This window comes from Lissotriton helveticus, chromosome 11 (genome assembly GCF_964261635.1).
Source record: "Lissotriton helveticus chromosome 11, aLisHel1.1, whole genome shotgun sequence".
Taxonomy (NCBI): domain Eukaryota; kingdom Metazoa; phylum Chordata; class Amphibia; order Caudata; family Salamandridae; genus Lissotriton; species Lissotriton helveticus.
The window spans coordinates 36,929,256-36,947,674 of NC_136072.1; the positions used below are offsets into that span (position 1 = coordinate 36,929,256).

Here is an 18,419-nt window from a genome sequence, read left to right on the forward strand (position 1 = left end):
ACTGGATTAGCCAGTAGAAAGTACTCCAGTGCAAATCGCAAAAAAATTAGCGAGTTTGCGGAAAAATCCGCGAACTCGCAAATTTTGTTGTGAACTCACGGACCGCAGATCTGCAAAATTTGCCCAAACTTAGTTGATACACAACAACTACAAGCAAAATAAAATTGACAGCATGCCACTAGAGACAGAAATGCATTTCTTTTTTTCAATCAGCGCTAAAGGTCAATCACTCACACATACTTGGCTGTCAGTCACTATATATACATTTACATACCCATTAGAGTTGGGGAGTTAATCATCTGGGGGGCTATTCATCAGATTTAGGGCACAGAACCTGCAGTTATGGTTCCTAATTGGGTAACAATGTAGGCCTGGCTTCGGTGTTAGCCATAAACCAGTCCTAGGATGGTTGTTTCTAGTCCAGGGAGGACCCAGCTTAGCAGTTCGGGCTGGACTGTCCCCATGAGGCACAGGGTCAAGACTGATTTGCATACTGTCAGGTCTAAACTGGGGTGGCATGGTGAGCAAAAGAATGATGGATTTAACCCAGATCTCTTGACTGGGGGTGAATGTTTTGATTTGTTAAGCATTCTGTCCATCAATTGTATGTCTTTTGCTTTCTCACCCTAAGTGCGGCAGGTATGCCCAGACGTGAGTCCTGGGCTCACTGTGCCACTGGAATCAAGCTATCCTGGCTGAAGAGGGGTGAACCCCCAAAACCGGTCCTAGGATGCTTGTTTCTGGTCCAGGGAGGACCTGGTTTGACAGTTCGGGCTGGACTGTTTTCATGAGGCACAGGGTCAAGACTGATTTGCATATGGCCAGGTCTAAACTGGGGTGGCATGTTGAGCAAAAGAAATGGATTTTACCCAGATCTCTTGACTGGGGGTGAATGTTTTCCTTTGTTCTGCATTCCGTCCATCAATTGTGTGTCTTTTGCGGTGTTAGCCAGGCAGGAAGATGGGTCAGTACTATAATAGGCATAATTTATACAACACCAATTACCTAGTTAAGGTGAGTAGAAAGATCCCCTTTTAATGGCTATATTTTGCTTGGCAAGTGCCAGGTCTCTAAACTTGGCAGCAGACCTGTCCAATTGTATCTCGTTATGCACCCAGGAGACCAATATTAGGCTGACACAGTTCCTTTTTTTACAGTATATTCTTATAGGTGGCCAGTAACATCCCCCATCAGCACTTTATCATAAAACGTAACTTAAATATTGAACAACATTATTATTTAAATGACATTAAAAAAACATTTCAAATGTATACTACTGAAACATATGGTTGACATCTTAGTCCCCAAAACGTATTTAAATCAACCATCCAAATACTAAAATATGAAATCCCTCAAAAAAATCTAAGTGCCTGTTTTATACAAACAATTGCATTAATTCATACCTGGTATTCAAACTATTATTTCATATTCATTTGAAATCCAGAAACACATTCCTGCTCTCAGACATTTGTGGTTAATCACTTAGTAGGGTAGATAGATTCACATGTTGGGAATGTATGAAAATGCGCTCATGACATGATTGTGATCCCTTTAGTATCCAGGAAAGAAAAATAGATAACGTATCTCTGTGTATAATTTAATGATACTTAATATTTTTGAAAACATTAAAAACAGACAATGATGTCACATTTGAGCCTGTATTTCCCAAAACCTGACCTAAATAGAAGCTTGTGTTGCCAGTTGGTGGTAGCCAGCTCAAGGGAATTGAATCAATGATTATGTCTGTCAGTCTTATATTGTTGGTAATATTGGGTACAGAAATAGGACTATAGAATGTGAAGTACCACTCAGAACCTTTTACCAGCAGTATCCCAGGTTAATGGTAACATATAACGATGAAACCAATAAACAATGATTTTCAAATGTGCACTCACCTAATCTTATGTGGGTTTAAATTCAAATATGCACATGTACAGAGATTCAAACTAACACCATGACTTTGTGTTCTGCAATTTTAAAGCTAAAAAAGGTATTCTCATGAATATGATAATAACAAACTCATTTTAGAACTTTTCTGCTGAGGAAACCTCCTTACTAAAAATAAATCTTTCTAAATCAACACAGTTGGGAAAAAATAATGTAAAAGTAAAAACTCCAAAACTGGTGAGAAGCCAATTTCAGTAAAGGGGCATGCAAATGTGGAATATGTGACTGAGTTCAAATATACTAGCAGGGAAGGTGTGTATGCATTCATGTGTTTGAAATTGAACAATATATTCCTACTCTCAGTCATTTGTGGTCATTCACTTAGATCGATAGATTCACATGTTGGGAAAGCATGAAAATGCACTGCTGACATGATTGTGATCACTTTAATTTCCTGGAAAGAAGCATACACAACATATCTTTGTGTATAATTCAATGATGCCTAAAATGTATAGAAACATGGAAGATAGTTTTCAATTGAGCTTTTCCTCACATATGTTCATGTAAAACTTTCAATATAGGAAAGGTTATTTGTGGGTAAACATTATTCTTTTGATTCCTCCAAAAAATCAATTGCTAATGTTCAATAATCAGCCACACTACAGGGACTATTTTAGAATACCTGTGAAATCGAATTTTCTAAAACATGCATGAACTTTTCTTTTGAAATGACATCAAATAACGTAAACTCAAAGCCTAAGCAGAACTTTGCTTAAAAAACTCAAGTTTGGTGTGTCCTTTCAATCTTTGTTGTACTCCATTTTAACTGGGAATGTTCTTGGGGATAGATTTCAAAAATTGAAAACCTCAAAGCAGCAGACCAACAGCACTTATTTTATCTCTTATTTTGAGAAGGTGATATAGCAATGTCTCTTCTTCCTGAAGTTGGATTATCCTCAGCAGTTACAGGTATATAGGCAACTAACACTGGCAACATAAACATTTATAATAGTGTTATTACTATTAATAATGGCACATCGATCAAAATATCCATCGTTTACATAGAAGATGCTCACCTGTGTATTCCGATAATACACTGTCTTTTCCAATGATACCATTTCCACCCAGAGCAGAGACTTTAAAGGTATACAGGTTGCCAGGTATTACATTTGTGACGGACACATTTTCATACATTGTTACATTTGATTCTGGATTTCCTAAAACTTGCACTAAATAGTAACCCTGGGTGGGCAACTTCGCTGCGCCCACGAAGTGGGCGTAGTGTTGCTTACTTTGCCCTTTGCAAAGTAGGCGAAGCAGGCAACACTACACCCACTCCTTGGGCGTAGCGAAGTTGCCCGCCACCCGCCTCCCTCCCGCCTTCCCGAACATACCTAATTTAATTAAATGGGTCCCAAAAAATAAATAAAACACACTTACCTTGTCCACGGCGTACCGGGGCTTCCTCTGCTCGTTCACGGCGCTGTCTACTAATCAATGCGCATGCGCGGGAGACCGTGCATGCGCATTTCTCGTGAATGAGCAGAGGGAGCCCCGGGATGCCGCGGACAAAGTATGTGTTTTTTTTTTTTTTTCGAGCCCATTTAATTAAATTAGGCATGTAGGGGAGGGGGGCATGCGACGTGTAGTGGGACTACGCGAAGTGCGCAGGTGGGCGTAGTTTCTCGCCCACTTTGCGTAGCTTCGCATAGCCCCACTACGCACACTAGGCCCAGGGTTACTAAATAGGAGCTTTTGTTGCCAGTCGGTGGTAGCCAGCTCAAAGAAATTGAATCAATGGTGATGTATGTCAAACATAGATTGTTGGTTACATTGGGTACTGGAATAGAAAAATGGAACGTGAAGTATCACTCAGAGAACCTTTTACATATTTGTCAGAAATATTTTTTACACCAGATTACAGAAAAACATGTAGAAGTTATCTGTCATTGGGAAGAATTGCCATGATAGATCTCTAACAGATTTTGAGATAGTACCTAACACTTATGGCGCATTGATTTTGCATGAAAAAAAAATCAGACTTGTACTAAAGAATTTATTCCCAGAAGAGCAGTAAAAATGTTTCTAAAGACATCTCTTCAGTTATGATAATACTAGCAGCCCGTCCCGACGTTGTCCGGGTATGAATTGCTGCCGGCCAGTAGTATATTGTTTTGTAGGATTTCGTTTTGATAGCATTTCTTATCTGTGACAGGCCTGTGAAACGCCCCGATTCACAGTGCACTGCTGATGCACTTAAGAGTGCACGTTCAGTAGTGTGTCAACTCGAGTTTCCCTACTTTATTTTTCCTTGCAATATTATATAGTGTGAACTCAACAACATGGCATGAGAACAATTTACATTACAGAAGAACACATTCATTTGTGGTAGGCACGGGGAGACAAAGCGATTTGCTTGGAATCACAGGATGTTGAGCTGTTGCCGAGATTCAAACGTAGCTCCCCAGCTCTAAAGTTCGCAATTCTAGAACTTGTGGCGGGAGGTGTGTCTAAAAGTGTATGTTGGTGCTGGGCATCAATGAGAGAGACCTGTGCATTTTTCAAATGGATGGTGAAAAAATATCAGTATGTTGCTGGAGATGTGGGCCGCCGTGACACCAATGTACTTACCGGGGAGGGTAAACACCCATTACTCCGCACCTTTCTTTCTGCATACCATCACTCCGCATACTTTCATTACAAAAGTACCATGACTCCGCAATGCCATTATAACGCATGGCATTAACTTTTATATGCTTTTACCATGCATACATTTACAACAAAATTCGTTGTAAATGCATGAATGGTAAAAGCATGTTTTTTTAATGTTTGGATAAGGTAAGTATGGGTATAGGGGTATATGTTTTGGGTTACTGAGGTATATGTTTTGGGCTGTTCGGGTATTTTAAGGGTTCAGATAAAGTTTTGGGTTATGGAGTACAGGGGTAGTTTTAGGGTTTAGGGATAGGTATGGGTTTTGGGTACAGGGGTATTTTTAGGGTTAGGGCTAGGTTTGGGTTTTGGGGTATAGGGGTATTTTTAGGGTTCAGGGGTAGGTTTGGGTTTTGGGGTACAGGGTTATTTTTAGGGTTCAGGGCTAGGTTTGGGTTTTGGGGTTCAGGGGTATTTTTAGCGTTCAGGGGTAGGTTTGGGTGTTGGGGTACAGGGGTATTGGGGTATTTTAGGGTTCAGGGGTAGGTTTGGGTTTTGGGGTACAGTGGTATTTTTAGGGTTCAGGGCTAGGTTTGGGATTTGGGGTACAGGGGTATTTTTAGGGATCAGGGGTAGGTTTGGGTTTTGGGGTACAGGGTTATTTTTAGGGTTCAGGGCTAGGTTTGGGTTTTGGGGTTCAGGGGTATTTTTAGCGTTATGGGGTAGGTTTGGGTGTTGGGGTACAGGGGTATTGGGGTATTTTAGGGTTCAGGGGTAGGTTTGGGTTTTGGGGTACAGTGGTATTTTTAGGGTTCAGGGCTAGGTTTGGGTTTTGGGGTACAGGGGTATTTTTAGGGTTTAGGGATAGGGTGGCGTTTTGGGGTACAGCGTATATTTATAGGGTTAAGATGAGTTAGTGTTTAAGGGTGTTGGGGTATTTAAGGAGTAAGGGTGGGTTATGATTATGGGGTGCAGGGGTATTCTAAGGGAGCAGGGTGGACACCCGGAGCTGGAATGTACATAACCCGGGAAGAAAAAACAATGAAATATTGGGCACAACCCTCGCTTTTTTTTCCGCAATCCCGCGCCCCGCACACGCCCACACCCCAGCACACACCCACAGTACACGATATGAGACATGGCATGAAGGGCGAAACGTACCACACGCCCCCAGCGTTTGTCACGCCCCAAGCACATCCCCACAGCACAACGCAGACATGCCCACAAGGGACTACTTTTCTGGCACGTTTCTTTTACCTTTTAAATGTATATGGTGGGCGTCTGCATAGCCTATGTCCTTCTGCTGCAACTGCCCTTTCCAACGCTGTATTGGGTGTTGTGATTGGTGCTGTGGTTCCTGAGATTACCCGCCTCAAAGGTTTGGGCTCTCTCTTTATTATATTAGTATGGATAGATACAATTGATTTCACAAGCACAGCGCAAGCGTTATGGAGGAATAAACTAAAAGTGCAGACATTCAGGGGCGGCTGGTGACATTTGAAAGTGGTGCGGCGTAAACTAATTTGCACATTGCACCGCAGCGAGCGAGTGCAGTGAGCGAGCCCGAACCACCTTGCATCCATCCATATATCATTCATGCATCCACCCATCCATCCACCCACCCACCCATCCTGCATCCATACATCATTCATTCATGCATCCACCCATTCATCCACCCACCCATCCTGCATCCATACATCATTCATTCATGCATCCACCCATCCATCCACCCACTCATCCTGCATCCATACATCATTCATTCATGCATCCACCCATCCATCCACCCACCCATCCTGCATCCATACATCATTCATTCATGCATCCACCCATCCATCCATCATGCATCCACTCATCATGCATGCATCCATGCATCCATCCATACATCATTCATGCATCCACCCACCCATCCTGCATCCATACATCATTCATTCATGCATCCAGCCATCCATCATGCATCCACCCATAATGCATGCATCCAACCATACATCATTTATGCATCCACCCATCCATCCACACACCCATCCTGCATTCATACATCATTCATTCATGCATCCACCCATCCATCCACCCACTCATCCTGCATCCATACATCATTCATTCATGCATCCACCCATCCATCCACCCACCCATCCTGCATCCATACATCATTCATTCATGCATCCACCCATCCATCCACCCACCGACCCGTCCTGCATCCATACATCATTCATTCATTCATTCATTCACCCATCCATCCACCCACCCACCCATCCTGCATCCATACATCATTCATTCATGCATCCACCCATCCATCATGCATTCACCCATCATGCATGCATCCATCCATACATCATTCATGCATCCACATATCCATCCACCCACCCATCCTGCATCCATACATCATTTATTCATGCACCCATCCATCCATCCACCCACCCATCCATCCTGCATCCATCATTCCTCCATCCATCCACCCATCATGCATGTATCCATCCATGCACCCATCCACCCAACAATCATTTATGCACCCACCCTGCATCCATCATTCATGTATTTTTATGACCATATAACTTGCACACAGCTTAGCGCCACAGTCTCATAAACTTAGGCTTCTGGTTGCAGTGGTGTCTGCAACCCTCGCCAGGGGGTGTGTATAAACGCCTGTTGCAATCTCATTGTAATGCTGACAAACCTTAACATGTGCAGACAATTTATAATGCCACAATTCCCGTAAACTGGGGCCTCTGGTCGCAGTGATGCTGGTGTCTTCACGCACTGATTAAACGCCTCATTGATCACTGTAAAGCAGCGCTTTGGCAGAGACCTGACAAAACCTCAGCACCCAAATTGTTTGCGATGTAGAATTCCATGTTTTATTAATGTGATTTTATAACAGGAGAGACATTAACTGTGCGTGGTGTTAAAGTGGAAACAGCAACAAATATGAAATGACTTCACCCGATGAATATCACAAACCACTGATTCTCTCTCCCCTCCCTCCCCCACCTGCCGCGTCCATGTTCCGTTATCAGGTGTTTTTATCAACTATCTCTACCTCTTGTGAGTCTCAGTAGCTCCGGGGGGAGGAGGGTTAATCCGGGCCTCAGTCCCTGTATTCCTGAGCACTTTTCCGAGTAACAGAAAAGAAGCAGACTTGCACAGCTGAATATGACTGTAGGTAAACCAATTGTAAAGTTATGCGTGCTTCCCAGGATAACGCCGACTGGCCTGGTCAGCGTGAAAGTGAAAGACTAATACACAGCTCCCCCCACTGGAAGGAGACTCCCGGTGCACAGCTCCAAGAAGACAATGCTGTCTTATATATAACCTGATCACTTTCACTCCAAAGTGTAATCACCACGAATGTTTAATTCAGTTCATCAATGATTTATTCCATAAATCCAAGTATTTTGAGTAAATCATAAATCTCTCCAAATGTCTGGAATCTGACATTATTCCAAAATCAAATCGTTAACATAACTCCCAGCCAGCTGAGGATCCAGTGAGCAGGCACACGTATTCCGTGGCATAGCGTTCCCCTGAGGAAGGGCGTAATTTTAGCCCGAAATGCATTGGGAGTTATGCTGGGAGTTATGTTAACGATTTGATTTTGGAATAATGTCAGATTCCAGACATTTGGAGAGATTTATGATTTACTCAAAATACTTGGATTTATGGAATAAATCATTGATGAACTGAATTAAACATTCGTGGTGATTACACTTTGGAGTGAAAGTGATCAGGTTATATATAAGACAGCATTGTCTTCTTGGAGCTGTGCACCGGGAGTCTCCTTCCAGTGGGGGGAGCTGTGTATTAGTCTTTCACTTTTCCGAGTAACCACAGGCCTGTTTTATTTATTTTTCTGGGTTTTCGAGGGGCCTTCTTTTTGCCTGATTATTCATTTCTTTGTAGCCCTTCCCGACATTGTCCGGGAGCAAAAGGCTGCTTCAGGGCCCCCTGCAATACTGACACCCGTCACAAATTGTCTGCTCCTTTCCGCGCTCCAGGAAGTCCCTTACCTCGAGTCCCCACTGTCGCCGCCGCTCTCTTCCGTGCTCCTCCCGCCGAACGCCGTCTTTACTTTTCCTCCCTACGGCTGTACTCCTCGCGCTCCTGATGATGTCAGCACGTTCGTGCACACGGCCGGCGCTACTTCCAAGGGATTAATTTTTTAGTAAGTATATTTTTTAAATAACGTATATTTTTGGGGGGTATATAGCCTATGTCACTCTGCAGACCCTGCCAATTCCAATGATGTATTGGGTGTTTGGATTGGAGCTGTGGTTCCCGAGTTTACCTGCCTCAAAGGTTCCCAGTTCTTACTTTATAATAGTAGTATAGATATTCACAACCCCAACTGTGAGCAACTGTAACAAAGTCTCATTAATTCTAGAAAATGTTTCCCAAAATGTATAACTGAATCTGTATTTAGATACAGATGTAATTTATACATGCCAGACATTAAGGGGTCGATTCCGAACCGGTAAAAAGCGTTCCGAATTGCCGTTCGGAGCGTTTTTCCCGTACGAATCGTACCCTGCAACGTCCCCCGTACGTACTACGAAGTACGATTCGTACCAGGAGTCGTACTCCGTACGAATCGTACAGGGACCATACGAATGAAATCCCCGTCCGAATCTCCCTCGGAACCCGCTGTACGCGACATCTGTACGGTTCACGGCTGCTTTTTCCGAACCGGCAAGTACGATTCGTGTTGAGTACGCACCGTACAACCCTTTTTCTACGGGAGGTGAAAACAGCCGTAAAAGCAGAGTTTGCCCTGAAACAGGTACGGAACGCCCCCGTCCCGGGTACGGTGCGTACCCCCACCGTACCCCACGATCTTGGGGTATACGCACCGTACCCCATGTACGCTGGGTGTACGGTGCGTCCCCAATGTCCGCTGGGTGTACGGTTCGTACACCCATGATCGCTGGGGTACGGTGTGTACCCCTGCGATCATGGGGGGGTACGCACCGTACGGTGTGTATGTGAATGTGCTCTTTTCCGTACGAATCCCCCTTACCTGACGTGGACCGCAAGAATCGCGTCCTGAAACCCCGGTCCGGTTCATACTCGTCGAGTCGTACGGTGCGTGTACGAGTCGTACGGAGACGGCTCAAGATGCGAATCGTACGGAAGAGAATTTTACCGGATCGGAATCGCCCCCTTAGTCTGCCTTGCAAAATAGCTCTTAATCAGAAATGATCTAATGTTGTTAAATAAAATGAGTACATATACATTGGTATTTCATGTATGATGTAATATTTCGATGAGATGGAATTTTTCAAATCAGTGAGTGCAGATTCTTTCAAATACTCCAGTTATTTTTTAAATGTCTATTCTACTAAATCCCTTTATAGCTAGCAGTTTAAGCACTTTATATGGCCTTCTAATTGTTCAAATGATCTCTTAGAATAATGAGTTAATGATTGTATCAATTTTAACTAGTTGACATATATTTTGATTTTGACAGCGGAGTGGGAATGATTTGATTTCAGATATTTCTGATCACTTGTTCTGAAAATACATTTTGTAAGTCTTTTAAAACTCTGTTACTTTATAGCAGATTAACTGTTATTGATGTTTTTCTCATAAATTGGAATTATATGATTCTTCATTTTTACTGATTTCGCAGAAGACAGCATGCAATAACTCTTTTCATTCAGCAGGAAGTGACAACATAATATTGATAAGTAATTACGCATATATTTAAAATACATAGCTGTATTTAAATAATATTCTCACAGAAATCTTTTGTCTTATTTTATAATTAGAAGAATACATGATATTTGCAGCAGTATCCCAGGTTTATATTTACACATAATAATGAAACCAGTAAACTGTGTTTTCATTGAATTTAAATGTGCACAAAAACAATGTTATCTGGATATAAATTCAAATAACCGCATGTATAGAGATTCAAAGTGCAACCATGACTTTTTGTTCAGCAATTTTACAACTAAAGAGGTATTCTCATGAAAAGTATAATAACGAAATCATTTTAGAACTTTTCTGATGAGAACACCAGCTTACCAAAAATAAATCTTTCTAACTCAACACAATCAGCAGAAAAAACAATTTAAAAGTAAAAACTCCAAAAGTGGTGAAGGGATCATTTCAGTAAAGGGGCTTGCAGATGTGGATTACCTGACTGAGTTCAAATATACTAGCATGGAAGGTGTGTATGCATTCATGTGTTTGAAATTGAACAATATATTCCTACTCTCAGTCATTTGTGGTCTTTGTGAGAAGTTAACCTGGCATATGATGTCCACTAGCTCTAGTGGGCACCTTGCACCAGTCTAATCGACCCTCATTGATCGTGGTTGTAAAGTCAACCTTATAGAAAGCTATCCTAGTGGTAGCATGAACCAGCAGTCTTCAGGCTAAGACTTCAGTAGGCGAGTTAAGCAAGTTGTTTTACCATATATAACCCCTTGAATACCAAATGAAGGACACCACACAAGGTATATATCAAATATATATGTATTAAATCTAAACACAACCCCTCTGCACTCTTTATGAGGTCAGAGGTAAAAATACAATACAAGTCACACAGTTAATATTCAATAAGTTGCACAGTATATGTTATGCCCTAGGGGCCTCACAAACCATATACTAAGAAAGTGGTATGAGTACCACGTGAGAGTTAGAAAACAGAACTAGGGCCTGTGGAATCACTGGTGCTACACTAAACAATCAAGGGTTAGGAAGAAGGAGGCCCATGGGAGACGCGTGCAGTGCCTAAACACAGACGCGGGTTACCGTTGACTTTCAATGGGAAACGAAGAAGTTACAAATACGCAATTTACGGACTAGGATGGAACCCATTTAAACTAGGACACTTCAGGAGTCAAGACCCATGGGACCACCGCAGTACTCGTGTTACCTCACCCAGGGAATCCGGGGGCATAGATGTCTTTTCGTGTCGGGTTTCATCATTGTTTTCTATAGAGAGCTGCAAAGAAGTGCTGCAGGCGACCAGAGGAAAACTGTCCAGGTGGATCCAAGGGTGTATCGGTGATGTGAAGAACCTGAAAGCAGAGGGGACAGAGTCTGGGTCACTAGCCAGTGACCAGGAAGGTACCAGGAAGGAACCATGCGATGTTGGGTGCTTGAAGGTGAAGAAGGTGAGTTTGTCTCTTCTGCCACAAGGTCCAGGAGGCATCAATGATGACCAGGCAGTGGATTCAAGCTGTGCCACAATGGATCTAGATGACTGCAGTGTCGGTATCTGGATTGGACCAAACAAGCCTTGGTAACCGCAACCCATGCAGGATGTCAAGATTGGCTCTGTTGCAGACAGCAAGGTTTGTGGCGCTTCTCCTTTTCAGGGAAGATGGAGCAAGCCTGGAGCAACCAGGACAGCAAAGTAATTTCAAGAAGGCATCTTCAGGGGGCTCACTAAACAACAGGCAAGGAACCAGGATGATGCATGGAGCTCAAATGCAAAGGCGGGGCCCACGGGATACTCACGGAGTGTGGGGGCCTGGGCTTCAGTGCAAATGGTGCTCGGGGCTAGGGCTTCTCGTATCCCAATGCACAACTTACTAAGGCTTCAGGAAAGGAGTGCAGGTAGCAAAATGCAGGATGTCCAAGCTATCCGGTCGCATGTCTCTCCTGTCTGCCACGGGTCTCAGCTTTGTTGTGGATGTGGATCAGGGTCAAAGAAGTCTGAAAGTCTAGTTCGTAAGTTGCAGAGTCTTCAGGTTCTGACGGGAGCCTTGAAACTGCAGACCGGAAAAGTTGCTGTTGGTGCCTGTTTACACAGGGTGGTCACTCCTTGACCACAAGGGAGATGTCTTCCGTCTTCCAGTCAGAATGGAATGTCGAAGGTCCAAGATATGTTTTTCAAAGATGTCCAGAATAATCTATAGTCCCAGGAACACAGCTCCTATGCTTATTCTAAGGATGGGGGCTGGATTACCTGACTAGGTCCCTCCTACGGCTGGACCTGAGAAGGGGGTGGTTACACCCCTTTCCCTTTGTCCATTTTTGTGCCAGAGCAGGGCTGGAGTGCCCCAGCAACTGGTTTGAACCGGGCTATGCATGGAGCACCTTGTGTGCCCCAGGCAGTGTCTAGATGCATTCACTGAATGCAGCCCTCCCAGCCCCAATACACAAAACCCCTGTCTGGGGAGGTGCCAGAACCTCCCTGGACAGGAAACCTATTGTCCAGGCCTCCCCTGCCGGAGTTTCATCCAGCAACAGGAGGTCAGACTTGTGTCTGTGGCAGCAGCATCCATTTTGTGATGCTGAGGCTCTGTTTAACTCTAACCGGGTAAAGCAGTAAGCTACATGTCTTTTCCCTCTAGAAGGGTGGAATGCTACCCCGGCCGCCAGAATTGGCGGGGGGTAGTATTCCAAAGTGTTTGCCACCTTACACGACATGTTTTGATAAAGCCAAACCAAAGTTAGCATTAACCGCGAGGATTATAATGCACTTACGAGTATATGGTATGGCTATATCATAGAACAGCTATAAGGAGATGGTTTTGAAAGCTGCAGAGGGTCAGCTCATGCTAGGGCAACATCTCTCACATAAAACCAAGCATTCTGCCTCCAGGATTGTCGAGGCCTACCATAGGAGTGGCTTATAGGTGCATATGTGTCTATATATAAAGGTAGCTATAGGTATACTATATCTAAGTAAGGGGTGATTACACCACCTTACCCAGGCTGTGTGAACAGACCTGTGGTATCAGTTTGGAAGGCAAACCAGTGGTGGCACAATACATGCTGCAGCCCCTGGTAGGCCTAGTGTGCACCGATGCCTTGGGTACCTAGGTGACCCAGTAACCAATCTGGTATGTACCTAAAGTACATGGTATCAATTTAAAGAGAGAACAGCTGGGCTGTGGGTCTGATTAGCAGGTCCACAGCCACACTAAAGTCGAAAAAACAGAGAATCACAGTAAAAAGTGGGGGTGACCATAGGAAGCAGACCCTACTCTCCTACACAACCCCCCCTAAACGCAGGGACATTAAACTAACCTTGACCAGTTGAGACTTCATGTTCTAAGTGGAAATATCTGGAGAGTCCATCTGCATTGCATGGGCAGTACCAGGTCTATGTTCCACTGTAAAGTCTATCCCCTGTAGGGAAATGGACCATCTAAGCAGTTTAGGATTTTCATCCTTCATCTGATTTAGCCACAAGAGGGGCTTATGGTCTGTCTGAATATTGAAGTGAGTACCAAACAAGTATGGCCTCAGCTTCTTCAGTGCCCAAACCACAGCAAAGGCCTCCCTCTCAATAGCTGACCAACGTTTCTCGCTAGGGGTCAGCCTTCTGCTAATAAAAGCTACTGGCTGGTCTTGACCATCTTTATTTAGTTGTGAAAGCACAGCACCTACCCCCATCTCAGAAGCATCTGTTTGAACAATGAATTCTTTGGAGTAGTCTGGACTTTGCAGAATAGGAGCAGTGCACATGGCCTGCCTCAGGTCATCAAATGCCTTTTGACAGCTGACTGTCCACTGAACTTTCTTTGGCATTTTCTTGGAAGTTAAGTAATTCAGGGGTGTCACTATGGAACCATACCCCTTGATAAATGTCCTGTAATACCCAGTCAGGCCCAAGAAAGCTCTGACCTGAGTCTGGGTGGTTGGAGCAGTCCAGTCCATCATGGTCTGGATGTTGATCTGAAATGGTTGAACCTGGCCTCCACATTCAAGGTGGCCAAGGTATACAACCTGACTCTGCCTTATTTGGCACTTGGTGGCCTTGATAGCTAGGCCTGCATTTTGCAGGGCCTCCAAAACATTTTTCAGGTGGATCAGGTGATCTTCCCAAGTGGAGCTAAAGACAGTAATATCATCTAGATAAGCTGCACAGTAGTCATCCAGACCTGAGAGGACTTGGTTCACCAACCTTTGGAATGTGGCAGGTGCATTTTACAGACCAAAGGGCATTACCACAAATTGGTAATGTCCTCCTGGGGTTGAAAATGCTGTCTTGGCTTTTGCATCATCAGCGAGTCTGATTTGCCAGTAGCCAGCTGTCAGGTCAAATGTACTCAAAACCTTGGCAGATGCCAATCTGTCAATGAGGTCATCTGCCCTGGGTATTGGATGGGCATCTGTCCTAGTGACAGCATTGAGGCCTCTGTAATCCATGCAAAACCTCATCTCTCTCTTACCATCTTGGGTGTGAGGTTTAGGCACCAGGACTACTGGACTGGCCCAAGGGCTCTCTGAGGGCTCAATGACTCCCAAATCCAACATCATTTGGACCTCTGTCCAGATACAATCCCTGTTAAAAATGGGATCCCTGGCTGGCCAGGGCTTGCACCAAAGTCAGTCAGAGACCACCACTCCTAAGTCAGGGCAAGGGAGTTACACGCCAAGATAACCCCTGCTCACCCTCTAGGTAATGTGGGGCAAGCAGCAAGGCTAAACTTGGAGGCGATGTGAGTTAAGTATTTGCGCACGCACCCGAGCAACAACACCCAGGCCCACCACAAAGGAAACTCCACACAAGGTTATATAAAAATAGCCTTTGTATTACACCAAAACACATTAGATAAAAACACACACTTTACAATGTGCCAACAGGCACGGGCAGAATTTACAGGGGATATGTACAAGACAGGGCCACCTGGACCACTGTCAGGAATCAGCACTTTTAGAAGTAACACTTTTAGAAATAGCACTTAGATTATGGAATATAAATCACTGTAGCACAAATTAGAACATAAAGTACACAACCAGTAAACACTGGTAACCAGGTCCTCACTAGCACCACCTGCACTAGGAGAAAAACAACCACCTAAGTATCACAATACCTGTAGGGGTGTAAGCACATAACACATGATGCATAAACATACATTCAGCGGTGCAAGGAAGGAGAACACATGATGCATAAACTAAACATTCAGAGGTGCAGCAAAAGAACAGTTGCGCCAAACTCACATAAGTCACCACCTGTGACTGTCCATAGGCCAACTGGCCTTGTGGGGGCTAGGACGCTATGTGTGCCAAATGTCAGGGGCCTAAACGTGGCAGTTGCCCACAAAGTGCTGGGCAACTGGGAAGCGATGCTGGTGGGGACAACGTTGGAACCTCTCAGACTCTGCACAAAGCACTTGTTTCCCCCTGGAGCCTCGCTGGGCTCTTCACGCAACCAAATGCCCCTCTGAGCCTCTCAGGGCTCTAAATAACAGTGGGGGCACTCACGAGCCCCTCTCAGGGCTCTACACAAATGACTGGCCCTCCTGAGCCTCTCAGGGCTCGTAAGACCACTGTGCCCCCTTTAGCCTCTGTGGCTCGCCAAACAGAGAAATGCCGCCTGGAGCCCTCGTGGCTCTGAGAACAACTGTGGCAAGGGAGCGGCCCTCTGGTGGAGCCTTGCAGCGCTCCAAACAAACAGGCAGGCAGGCGGGGGATGAAGTTACCGCGTAAAAGCACAGAATTAGCGGCAAGGTCCCTGGCAGGGTGGGCACCTGCCAGGGGGCAAATTAATTACAAATAAGCAAGGTGGGCACTCGCTAGGGCAGGCAAAGCGCTCCCAAGCGCTATAGGTAAAGAAAAGCGCTCTCAGCGCTAGGCAGGCAGGGAAAAGCGCTCACAGCGCTAAAAGGCACAAATAAAGCGCTCCCAGCGCTGGGGACAAGGGAGAGCGCTCCCCAGGGCTACAGAGAACCAAAAAGTCCTTCTAGGCAGGCAGGGGGGGGCAAGGCTGGGCCCAGAGCGAGCTCACTGGGTCTCCTGGCAGGGAGACAATCCAAGTGGCGGTCCTCTGGCCCAGCAACAGCAGCAGCCCCCTCAGGCAGGATCCTGGAACAGAACAACCTCTGTGGGGACACAGCCCCATTTTTATACATCACATTCCTTTGTCTTTGTGCAGGGTGGGGGAGAAACCAGTCGCAGCTGGTTTTGGAGCACCCTGGATGCGCTCATCACTTCACTCTATTCACTGGCAGGGCTAGGGTCGTTAGACGCACCACAGGGGGGCGGAGCCAGCATTGTGTGGGGGAAAGCCCAGCCCCATTCAAGACACAGGGGCACTCCTCCCCAGCCATCAGCATGCTGATCTCAGCACTCACCACTGGGCAGACCCATCCAGACATCCTGGAGCCTGGCATCCCAGCCAGCTCCAGCCAATCACACTCCAGCACCCTCACAGCACACGTACATCAATGTCTAGAAGTGGCACTTCCCCACTAGACACATTCATAATGCATACATCATCTTGCAGCATTCAATCACACGAGTCCACACATACCAGACTCGAGCCTGTACACCCCACGCATCAGGAACTACCAGGGACACATACATTCCCCATGCATTCCTATGGGAGGGCAGGCCTATCTCACCACATGCACTCAAAGTGCGCAAGCACTTTCCACTGGGACACAGTGAAAGTGCGCAGAACCCAAAAATCACCATCACAAGGTCACAATTACAAGCAAAAAGTTTAGGGGTGAACCTGCCAGAAGGGCCAAGTCCAACAGTCCCTGACTTGATCAGGTTGCCTGTAAATCTTACTTTTAATAGGCAGACTGTCCCCAGCGAGGTCAGTGAGGATGCCTGCCAAGGCTACACCATCAACTGAATCATCATCAGGGGTCTGAGAAAGCAGGTCTGGGAGAGGGTCACTCTCTCCCTTCTGTCCCTCATCCGTAGCCATGAGCAAGCCCATGTCTGCCCTGTCAACATATGGTTTCAATCTGTTGACATGAAGCACCCTGTGGGGGCTTCTGAGAGTTCCAAGGTCAACCACATAGGTGACTTCTCCCTTCTGCTCAACAATAGTGTGGGGTCTACTCCACTTGTCTTGGTGAGCTGCTGGGGCCACAGGTTCCAACACCCAAACTTTCTGTCCTGGCTGGTAAACAGTCAGCACAGCCTTTTGGTCATGCCAGGCCTTTTGCAATTCCTGACTAGCCTCAAGGTTTTTGGATGCCTTTTTCATGTACTAGGCCATCCTGGAGCGGAGACCAAGTACATAGTCCACAATGTCTTGTTTGGTAGGTTTGAGAGGTAACTCCCATCCCTCCTTTACCAGACAAAGGGGTCCTCTTACAGGATGTCCAAACAGAAGTTCAAAAGGGCTGTAGCCAACCCCCTTCTTTGGGACCTCTCCGTAAGAAAACAAAGGGCAGGGCAGCAGGATGTCCCATCTCCACCTGAGCTTTTCAGGGAGACCCTTACTCATGCCCTTTAAGGTCTTGTTGAATCTCTCAACTAGACCATTGCATTGTGGATGATAGGGTGTGCTGAACTTGTAGTTCACTCCACACTCTTTCCACATAGCAGTCAGATATCCAGACATAAAGTTTGCACCTCTGTCTGAGACAGCCTCTTTTAGAAAACCCACTCTTGAGAAAACTCCCAGGAGGCCTCTTGCCACAACAGGTGCTGTTGTGGTCCTTAGGAGAATAGCTTCTGGGTATCTGGTGGCATGATCCACTACCACCAGAATAAATCTGTGCCCAGAGGCTGTTTGGGGATCCATTGGTCCAACAATGTCAATCCCTACACGTTCACGGGAACCCCCACCACAGGTAGTGGTATTAGGGGGGCCTTTGTGGTACCACCTGATTTGTCACAGGCTTGGCAGGTGACACAGGAGTGACAAAACTCCATGGTATCCTCTGACATTTGAGGCCAGAGAAAGTTAGGGACAAGCCTGTCCCAAGTCTTGTTCTGGCCAAGATGTCCTGCAAGGGGAATTTCATGGGCTAGTGTGAGAAGGAATCCCCTGAATGCCAAAGGTATGACCAACCTCCTGGAAGCTCCAGGCTTGGGGTTTCTAGCCTCTGAATACAGGAGCCCATCATCGCAGTAAACTTTGTGGGACCCACTATCATTCCCAGCAGCTTTAGCAGCAGCTTGCTGTCTGAGGGGTTCAAGAGACGGACTGTCCGATTACGCCTGCCTCAAATCGGCCC

The 18,419-nt window shown here is 45.5% G+C and overlaps 1 protein-coding gene across 2 annotated transcripts in view; it reads right to left on the reverse strand.

Moving 5' to 3' along the window:
* The window catches only part of LOC144792232 (receptor-type tyrosine-protein phosphatase eta-like), a 79,489-nt gene that overhangs the window by 54,851 nt on the left and 6,219 nt on the right, over positions 1–18,419 (reverse strand). The window contains exon 1 of one of the 2 annotated variants that reach the window (XR_013602520.1): positions 2,964–3,053. The exons of the other annotated variant lie outside the window; for it this stretch is intronic. The gene's annotated coding sequence lies outside the window, so the exon portion shown is untranslated. Of the gene's footprint in view, positions 1–2,963; positions 3,054–18,419 lie in introns of those variants that run through there. 2 annotated transcript variants of the gene reach the window in all.